The 10,159-nt window shown below is 31.2% G+C and overlaps 2 long non-coding RNA genes across 2 annotated transcripts; both read right to left on the minus strand.

The window, feature by feature from the left end:
- Nucleotides 1-7,073: 7,073 nt before the first annotated feature.
- Nucleotides 7,074-8,799, minus strand: LOC133183132 (uncharacterized). Its single transcript, XR_009720586.1, has 3 exons — nucleotides 8,687-8,799; nucleotides 7,788-7,918; nucleotides 7,074-7,538 (listed from the first exon to the last, which is right to left on the minus strand). It is a non-coding gene; the product is annotated as an uncharacterized LOC133183132 (long non-coding RNA).
- A 167-nt stretch (nucleotides 8,800-8,966) lies between these two features.
- LOC133183134 (uncharacterized) lies at nucleotides 8,967-9,859 on the minus strand. The gene is made up of 3 exons (XR_009720587.1): nucleotides 9,777-9,859; nucleotides 9,148-9,229; nucleotides 8,967-9,045 (listed from the first exon to the last, which is right to left on the minus strand). It is a non-coding gene; the product is annotated as an uncharacterized LOC133183134 (long non-coding RNA).
- Nucleotides 9,860-10,159: the final 300 nt, after the last annotated feature.

Here is a 10,159-nt window from a genome sequence, read left to right on the forward strand (position 1 = left end):
AGTAAAAATTGAACAAATTTTGTCCATTTTTTCCTTTTTCTGTAAATAACACAAAATCCGAATAGTTTGTGACATCATAGAAAGAAAAGTTGCCAATAATCTACTTCGAAACTATAATATTTTTTGTTAATTTAGATTTCTCACACAATATATACAATTCAGCACATTTCAAGAAATTTTCAAAATATGACTTGTTGGGGCAAAAATGTGCATATACCGCACATAGTTCTTTCTTCAGGTAAATCGTTATGATTGGCATTTGTATAATTCTATTTCAAGGATGCAGTGGAATAAGACAACATCCCTAGGAACATGATATGTGCTTGCTATAAGAGACAATTAAAGGTCACAATGTCCACTGCACAAGTTCAGCAACTGAAAGACCTGTATAGTCATCATTTTTAGAGTACCACATATTTCATTCATGTGGACATATACCTTTATTTATTATAAAATACAGCAAGATGGAGGACAGTTTTCCCATCCTGGTTTCCCAAAGATCCAAGTAAGGGAACATTTCTGCTGATCGAAACGAAAGAAATTTGCCCTAGCTGGAGCATAGAAAATATTGAGAGGTATATTCTACAGGTTCAATGAAAAGAGTAACTGGTCTTTCTGCCAAAACCACAGTGACAGTTGGAAAGACACTGCATGGAGACAGTTTTTGTGTCTTTCTGTAGACAGCAAAGAATTCCAACCCTATTCTCATTTCCCAATTCCATCTTCCAAGATTGACAAGCCACCAAACTAAAGAGCACATAAAGGAAACCAGCCTCCACTTGCTGACCGGCAGAGTCTGGCTCCTTCATGATTCTTCCTCATAGTGCACAGCTCATTACAACCCTGGAATGCCTAGGACAGGAATGACAGTGCACAGCTCATTACAACCCTGGAATGCCTAGGACAGAAATGACAGTGCACAGCTCATTACAACCGTGGAATGCCTAGAACAGAAGTGACAGTGCACAGCTCATTACAACCGTGGAATGCCTAGAACAGAAATGACAGTGCACAGCTAATTACAACCCTGCAATGCCTAGGTCAGAAATGACAGTGCACAGCTAATTACAACCCTGGAATGCCTAGGACAGAAATGACAGTGCACAGCTAATTACAACCCTGGAATGCCTAGGACAGAAATGTTGTCATTTTACAGTTTAAAGACTTGGTCAGAAAATTAAAACTCCAGACATAATGTAAATGTAATTGTGACAGAATGAAATTTAATTGATATATAATTTCAATCAATTAAACTATTATGATATGAATTCATTTATTAATTATTTGTAACACATGAACTGATTTATGAATATATTTACAGTACTCAGTTGATTAACCTAAGAATTGTCATGTGGATATTTTTAACTTTTAAGCACTGTAGCAATTTTTGGAGGAGATGCCTATGCTTAATTATGGTCAGGTATACAGGGTTTCCAATCATGTGATTATAATTTTGGAGGGAATTTTTCTATTGTGATGTTTAGTTCCAGGCTTACTGTAGTCATTGTTAAAAAGGTATTTTCAGTCAAAATGAATTGTTTTGTAGAGAATATTCTTCATAAGTCAATTGATTTGTAGATGCATATATAATTACAGTTGAACTTCAATATCTTGAACACTGATATTTCGAATACCATGGATATGTTGAACTGATTTGGAAGTCCCAACTTATTATTCTTTTAGTATTTTACCCTTGATATCTCAATTCCTCGGATATCTCGAAGATTTTTCTAGGTCCCATCGACTTTTAGATATGCTTCTATGATAAAAGAAATATCTTGAAATCTTTTTAATTTTATTATAATGGTTGATCATATTGTATTTATTTTTTATCCATTGATAAATAGTTTCATGATGTGAGTATAAGAATCTAGTATTAGTTTATTGCTGTACAATCTTCAATTTTACAACTCATGAGTGGTAAGCATAAATATTTTCTGAATTCATAATAATACTGATACTATGCAGTGAAAACTGTATCTGTATATTATTTATAATTAATTTTGATTCTTCTGTAGAAAGGGAGTTAACTATTATCTTTATTATATTCAGAAATATGCATGCAAGAGTTATCTTTCCTACAATTTTGTTTGAAGATAATACCAGTATGCATGCACTTTTTGTTATTATTGAGAAAAGTGTTTAGAAAAAGGTGGTAGTAGATGTATTACACTCAGAGTAAACATTATTCAGTTTGGATGTTTTAAGACATGCAGAAAGTTGTAGAAAGGTGTTCTATAATTTCATCAGTTTACGTAATTCTGGCAAATTCCTGGACAAAGACAGAGGCATATACAGAGGAATTGTAAAGAGCATATCTTTAGGAATTTATTAATTTTCTTATTATTATAGCTTATTTTCGTATTTGAAGACCTACAGTTGTAAGGTAGACTTGGTTCCATAATTTCATTATTTTTCTAAATAAGAAAGATAACTCTTCACGATGGTGAAAAGTATTTCAATTAAGGTTATAAGAGTTACCTCCCTTTATACGTGGAAAGCAGTAGTAAATTCCATATAGCGAAATATTTACTTATGACACAATGTTTATAATGATTCTTATGTATATCTATTATTATATTTTTATAGCACCATTCTAGTATTATTGTGTGTTTTATATTAATTTCAGAGCCAGTTGTTATATCATATATAAATATTGAAATGATGATCAATTTATTGAAAACTGGACATTCTTCTCTGTGTTGTTTTATGCCAGGATTTCCCGTTACATACGAAAGATGACATTACATGGGTACTGACAATTTATACATGTACTTTCCGAGAAAATAAACTTTGATAATCGAGGAATAATAGCTTCAAAAGGGGTCCTCGCCTCATTCTTCCTCATTATTTTGTTTCAATTCAAAATAACTTTTTTTTTTCAACATATTTGAACATTTAATTTTTTATTTAAATCTAACCTGGAATATTAATTAATTTGAGTTTTTCTGATCTGATCTTGAGACCTAAATTTCAGACAAAATTTATTGGCACTCAGGACATCCAGCTTATTACTTTTCTTTCAAATCTGGGATAAACAACTTTTTTTTTCTTTTTACATTTTCATAAAATATCCATGGTATTATTCCAGATACCAAAGTTCAGCTTTATACGTTTCTTTCTTCAATGCCCCTTTTGAGAATTTTTCACTCATTTTAAGACATCAGCACTTGCTGATGGAGGGCTGTAAATTTTAGACCTATACCTGGCACTCGGGGCCAATGAGCATTGAGGGATCTTTTTCTTGCCAACACCTATTGTGACACGGGACCTTGGTTGATATGACCTTATCCGAAGTACCAGTCTCCATATCCCACAGTGAGATTCGAACCTGTGACTTAAGGTTCAACACTTTACTCCACAGCTCTAGAGCAAAGGCTCGAGATCTAACCACTGCACCATGCAGGCAGCTCTACATGAACATTTACTTAAATCATTTCATATGACATTAGAAATGCATTTAAAAGATTACACAACTAACAAATAAATACACATTTATTTACATAAAAAAACCAATAAATACATAATAAAGCATATAAAGGTATCAAGTTACATGTAACAAAATAAGGTTAACATGCACAAAACCCTGATTTATCTGAAAAACAAAGCTTAAGGTGGATGTACCTGATGAGCTAAACTGGTTCTCATTGACTTGCAACAAAAGCAAGTAATTTATGAAACAGTGTAGATTGTGTCATAAAAGATAGGTCAGATGCAGCATACAAAGCTGCATTAGGGCAAAGCATTCATGTGTATAGGCACACAATATGTGCAAACATGGGTTCGATACAACTTAAAGAACATCATAGAAAGGCAGCTCTATCACACTGCACCGCACGAGTGTCTAAAGCACATGTAAGGCTTATTCAGAATCCATTGCAAGCATCAGTATAAACATCCATAGATGCATTGTAAAATGTTTTGCATGTTTAGTTCTGGAAAGACATCATCATCATAACCAAGCTTAATTAACAATTAACTCATCAAACACATTCCCATGATATATTTGTCTTATTATACTTTGATTCTCTGCAAGTTTGATTTACATACCAGTTCTAATCTCTGAACAAAACTTAATTCTTTTCAATAATGCACACCTAAAACAAGTTGGTCAATCACTATTACTTTTACCTACTTAATGACACATATGTGTGACACTGAAAAAGATCAAACATTATATAGACATTAATGTACATGTATGCCTGCAAAGTTCATTATTGTTTCTATGTGTAGATGTATGTAAATGTTAATCAACCACATGAAAACAAAGCAACATCTTTTATTACAATATACAATGTTCAGCAAAATCCACATTATTTTCCTATTCCTATGCTTCCCTTGTTCCCCATCCCCCCCCCCCCCAAAAAAAAATAAATAGACAAGACAAACAAAAGAATGGAAGACACATTATTCAACAAACTTGAATTGAAAATGAGATACCTTAAAAAAAAAATAAAGATTATGATCTAAAAAATGAATATGCCAACCCCCAAATAAATATAAACAAATAACTACATTAAATTCCCATTACCCACCATAAATTCACATAACCCCAGATAAATAATTGAAAATAATATAAAGTATACATTACTACAGTAAATTATGATAATGCAAGGTAATTTCCCACAACCCTAGAAGCTAATAGAAAATTTCAAGTACCTATACACAGTACCTAATTGAATTCCCATAACCAATGATAATTCATAGAAAATGTCAATTGTATAATACTACAATAGATTCCCATGACCCCAGATAAATCAGAGAAAATTTCAAGTATTCAATATACTATATTAAATTCCTATAACCCCATATTCATTTATATGATAGAAAATGTGAAGACATTAGTGTGTCATACCACGATAAATTCTAATAACCCCATGCAGCTATAAATCCAAGAAAATGTAATGACTGTACAATGCTACACTTGATTCCCATAGCCCTAGATAATTCATAGTAATTGTAAAGTGTGCAATAAAAATTTAATTCCCATAATCCCACAGAAATCATAGAAAATTGTGTACTACCCGGTATATTGAATTTCCAAAACCCTAGATTAATCACAGATAATATGAAGTGTGCAGTTATAACTAAAATAAATTCCTGTGTAACCCCAGACAAAATCATAAAAAAATTCAAGTTAACAATACAAAATTAAATTTACAAAAGCACAGATACTTTATAAAATTAACAAGTATACAATACAACAAAAAATTTACATATCCCAAGGTCAATCATAGAAAATGTCATGACATGTACAACATAACATTGAATTCTTATAACCATATGTATAATATTACATTTAAATTCCATTACCCCATAATTAATTCATAGAAAATGTCATGTTTAAAATAATTTATTAAATTCCCAAAACCCTAAATCAATAAATATCCTGTGTTCAAAACTATAACTAAACCCCATAACCCGAGATAAATCAGAGAAAATGTAATGTGTGTAATATGGCCATTAATTCCCATAACCTTATAATTATAGCCCCAGATCAATTATGGAAATTGTGACGTGTACAGTACAACAATAAATCTATAACCCCCGCTCGATAAATCAGAGAAAATGTTATATGTGTGTAATCCTACAATAAATCTTTATAACCTAGATATATTATAGAAATGCCATGTGTGTGATGCTACAACAAAATCCCATAGTTTAATGTGATGTGTAAAATACTTAACTTTAAATTCCCATAACCCCAGATAAACCCTAGACGTGTAATGTATACAAAACAATACATTAAATTCCAAAAATCCAAAAAAATTAATGACATAATACTAATAATAATGGACAATACTACAATAATTAGTTCCAAGAATGCTAGATAACTCATTAAAAAAGACAAAATTTGTGAAAAAAAAAGACAAGTATTCAATACTCTATTATTCTTAAACTATAAAGTATACAATACTGCATGAAAACCCAACACAAATCCCTATAACCCAAGATAATATACATCATAGAAACTATAAAGTACACAATACTACATGGAATTCCCTAACCCCATTAACCCTGAATAAATTATAAAAAATATAAAGTATACAATACTACATGAAATTCTCATAACCCTAATTACCCCCGATATATTACAGAAACTATAAAGTACACAATACTACATGAAATTCCCTAACCCCATTAACCCCGAATAAATCCTAGAAACTATAAAGTATACAATACTACATGAAATTCTCATAACCCTAATTACCCCCGATATATTACAGAAACTATAAAGTACACAATACTACATGAAATTCCCTAACCCCATTAACCCCAAATAAATCATAGAAACTATAAAGTATACAATACTACACTAAATTCTCGTAACCCTAATTACCCCCGATATAGTATAGAAACTATAAAGTACACAATACTACATGAAATTCCCTAACCCCATTAACCCCGAATAAATCATAAAAAATATAAAGTATACAATACTACATGAAATTCTCATAACCCTAATTACCCCCGATATATTACAGAAACTATAAAGTACACAATACTACATGAAATTCCCTAACCCCATTAACCCTGAATAAATCATAAAAAATATAAAGTATACAATACTACATGAAATTCCCTAACCCCCTCAACCCCAAATAAATCATAGAAACTATAAATACAAAACAACATGAAATTCTAATACCCCAAATAATCCCAGATATATCTAAGAAACTATAAAGTACACAATACTACATGAAATTCCCTAACCCCATTAACCCCGAATAAATCCTAGAAACTATAAAGTATACAACATGAAATTCCCTAACCCCATTAACCCCCAATATATCATAAAAACTATAAAGAATACAATGCTTCATGAAATCCCTATAATCCCACTTAATTCCACATACATCATAAAAACTATTAGGTATACAATACTGCAATAAATTCCCATCACCCCAAATAACCCAGAAATGTCATATAAAGTATATAATACTACAATAAATTCCCATAATCCCAATGACCCCAGGTATATCATAGAAATAATAAAGTATACAATACTGTATAAAATTCATATTAATTCAAGACAATTCAAAGAAAATAACTTACACATAACTTACCACAGAGAGAGTTATACAGTTGAATAATTAAAATAACCCAAATAAATCATATAAAGTATAATACAATAATGCATTAATTTCTATATCTCCAGATAAATCCTAGAAAATATCAAGTAAACAATACAAAATTAAATTTTCGTAACCGAAGATAATTCATAAAAATGTCAGTACAATGCTACACTGAATTTCCTTAACCCTAGAAAATGCCATCTGTACAATAATACAATAAAATTGTCAAAATTATCCATGAGAAAAAACTAAGGTTCCATTACAGACTATTCTGGTGGTTTGCTCTGCTCCAGACTCTAAGGGAATTCTTGGAAGAACACGACAGTGAAATTTTAATATCTCCGGAGTCTACCTCCAGGCCATATAGGAATTCTGGGAAGAACACAGATAGTGAAAATATCCCCGGACTCTACCTCCACCGCTCCAGTTTGAGTAATACAGGGCAAGGCTCCTTGTCCAACACTATAGAAATACAACATTAAATTATATTTTTTTACCATGATATATAAAGTACAAGTATTAAGGGTATTAATGCAGATAATAATAATAGAAACAACCCAATTTTGCCTAAAATAATGTTCTTAGTCTATAGAAACATCCCCCCCCCCTTATTTTCATTTTTTACTGTGATATTTTAGACAAAGTTAATGATAGATAATGATAGAAACAACCACTTTTTGCCAAAACTAGGATCTTAGTTGAACAACTTACCAAGTCTGGTAGCTGCAAGATCAAATGGGACGAATGTTGGTTTTTCTATATATTCTTCAGCTTGTGAGAGGCACCAGATATTGGCTCGGTAAATGTTGACTTGGCAATTACAGACAACCTTCACCCAAAGCCTGAAATATTAAAAGAACCAAATACTTAAAAAAATTTTAAAATGATTTAAAGGTTATTTTCAATATCATTCATCGATCTATGCCAATTCTGGAATAAACCTTCTCGAAGAGAATCATTTAAATGTGTAAATGTAATAATAATTCATGTTGATTATTAACTAACTTTATTTCAATAACTTTAATTGAATAGAAGAAGTAAATTTTTCAAGACTAGAACTGTTAATCCCTTTTTATTCACAAGAACTTTATTATCCTACAATAATACAAGTTAGACTGTTTGTTCGCGAAAGAAAAAAATTAATAAAACATAGCTCAAACCCTGTAATGACAGGCATCATGAGTAAAGCCTAGCTTTCCAGAACTATATAAAAATCTTAAATTAGAAAATCTTTCACACAAGTACATTTCAGGTGTGGATCCAGGATTTTGCTTTCCCAGAGAAGGTGCTTTAAAATGGCAAGGGGCATTGGTTCTGCTGAGGTCCCAGAGAGGCAGTGTCCAGTTGGAGGTTTGGGGAAAAGCCCCCCCCCCCCCCCCCCCAAAGCTCCTGATAGTTCACAATTTGTAGAATCTTATTTTAGCACATAAATGACTTTTAATCAATATCATAAATGACTGTCTTACATCAATGTAAGACAATGAAAATTATCTCTTATTTTTTGTTTTAGAGGGGGCAAGCGTATGAAGCACCTCTGCCGGAATCCATACCTGCGTTCTACGCATTTCTGAACAATACAGTACGACGTAATCTTTAAAATAAAAAATTACCATTGATGATGATCATCACTTCAAATGTATTTTGGACATTTTATGGCAAATGGCTTCTCTCCTAAGGCTTGTAGTACCTCAAGAATGTTAGGTTTGAGTTTGGACCCTCCAGAACTAATTAAATATTAAAATAATTATATTCTCGTGAATATTAATCATTCATGAATACGCATTACTACATGCAAAAGCAGAAATTTTAGCTAGGATTAAAATTTGGCATTATTTGGCAAGTGTTCAGATGGCTAAAATCGAATTTTGATATTTACCATAATGATTATACGGACAGTTGATCAAGGCAGTCCGATACATCCTGGTCAAATTCACAGCAGATAAATTCTACCAGTCTACAATTGCCACATCTGTGAAGAGAATCATAACAGAAGTTAGCATTACTGATAAATGCTGCTCCTTCATCTTTAAATATTTTTTTAATATGATAAAAAGTTAAATTTTAAATTTACCAAAAAATCCATCTTAAATTTTAGCTAACTCTAAATCCCGAAAAACTTCTTGAATTCTTCCCTCCTCTTCTGTGAAATAGCCCTAAAATAAAAAAAAATTGTCTTATAATTATAAATGTACTGTATGTTAATTACTGTAAACCAACTATTATTCGTGTGCAAGAAATATTTGCGAATTTCACAACCTACTTTAACTCGTGAATATTAATCACCGCGAACCATTTATTTTGCTTTGTATTTGTATAGAATAATTCCTCATTTGCAAAAATTAATCATCGTGGATCGATTTCAAACTAACGAGTCACGAATAAAAGATAACACGAATAATAGTTGGGTTACAGTATTTACATCTATACTGTAAATCACCTTTTTTTCAAGAACTTTATTTTTGTGTACTAATATGAAAGAATTCTGTAAGTGAATATTTCACTCTCATATATATATTTAATTCAGAAAGGATCAATTTGTAAATCATTAACTAATTTTGTTAAAATTTCACTTTGCAAGAATACATGCATCAAAAAATCATCTTGCTAAAATAGGGTTCACAGAATATTTTTGATCTACAGACTACATTTAAATTAATTACCTTGTAAGAGGTATTTTCTATAAATCATAATTTTGCTTACAATATCATTTCTTTCACTAAGGCCGTCATGTTTTCTTTCTTCATGTTTCCCTCAGCATATTTCTCCATAGCCACTCTCCTCTCCATGATTTCAAACTTCTGGTATGAATGGTGGTAAATCTAAGGTCAAGTTAGCAGGATGTTCATTAGATGGGGATTACCATCAGTGTCGATCTTGGCTGTAAGAGACATCTACTTGTCATTCTTTTGGTATAATTTAATTACATTGTACAACAGGATATTAATACGTCTACATCATTTATTCCCACAAAATCATGGTTAAATAGATCTTTTAAGAAAGCTCTTATAAACATGCATGAAAATGTTTTCTATCTCTTTTAAGAAAATCAATAATTATATCATATAATTATGAAAATGTAGATT

The sequence above is a fragment of the Saccostrea echinata genome, unplaced genomic scaffold (genome assembly GCF_033153115.1).
Source record: "Saccostrea echinata isolate AGI-Se365-2 ecotype Australia unplaced genomic scaffold, CSIRO_AGI_Sech_v1 ptg000009l, whole genome shotgun sequence".
In the NCBI taxonomy this organism is placed as follows: Eukaryota; Metazoa; Mollusca; class Bivalvia; order Ostreida; family Ostreidae; genus Saccostrea; species Saccostrea echinata.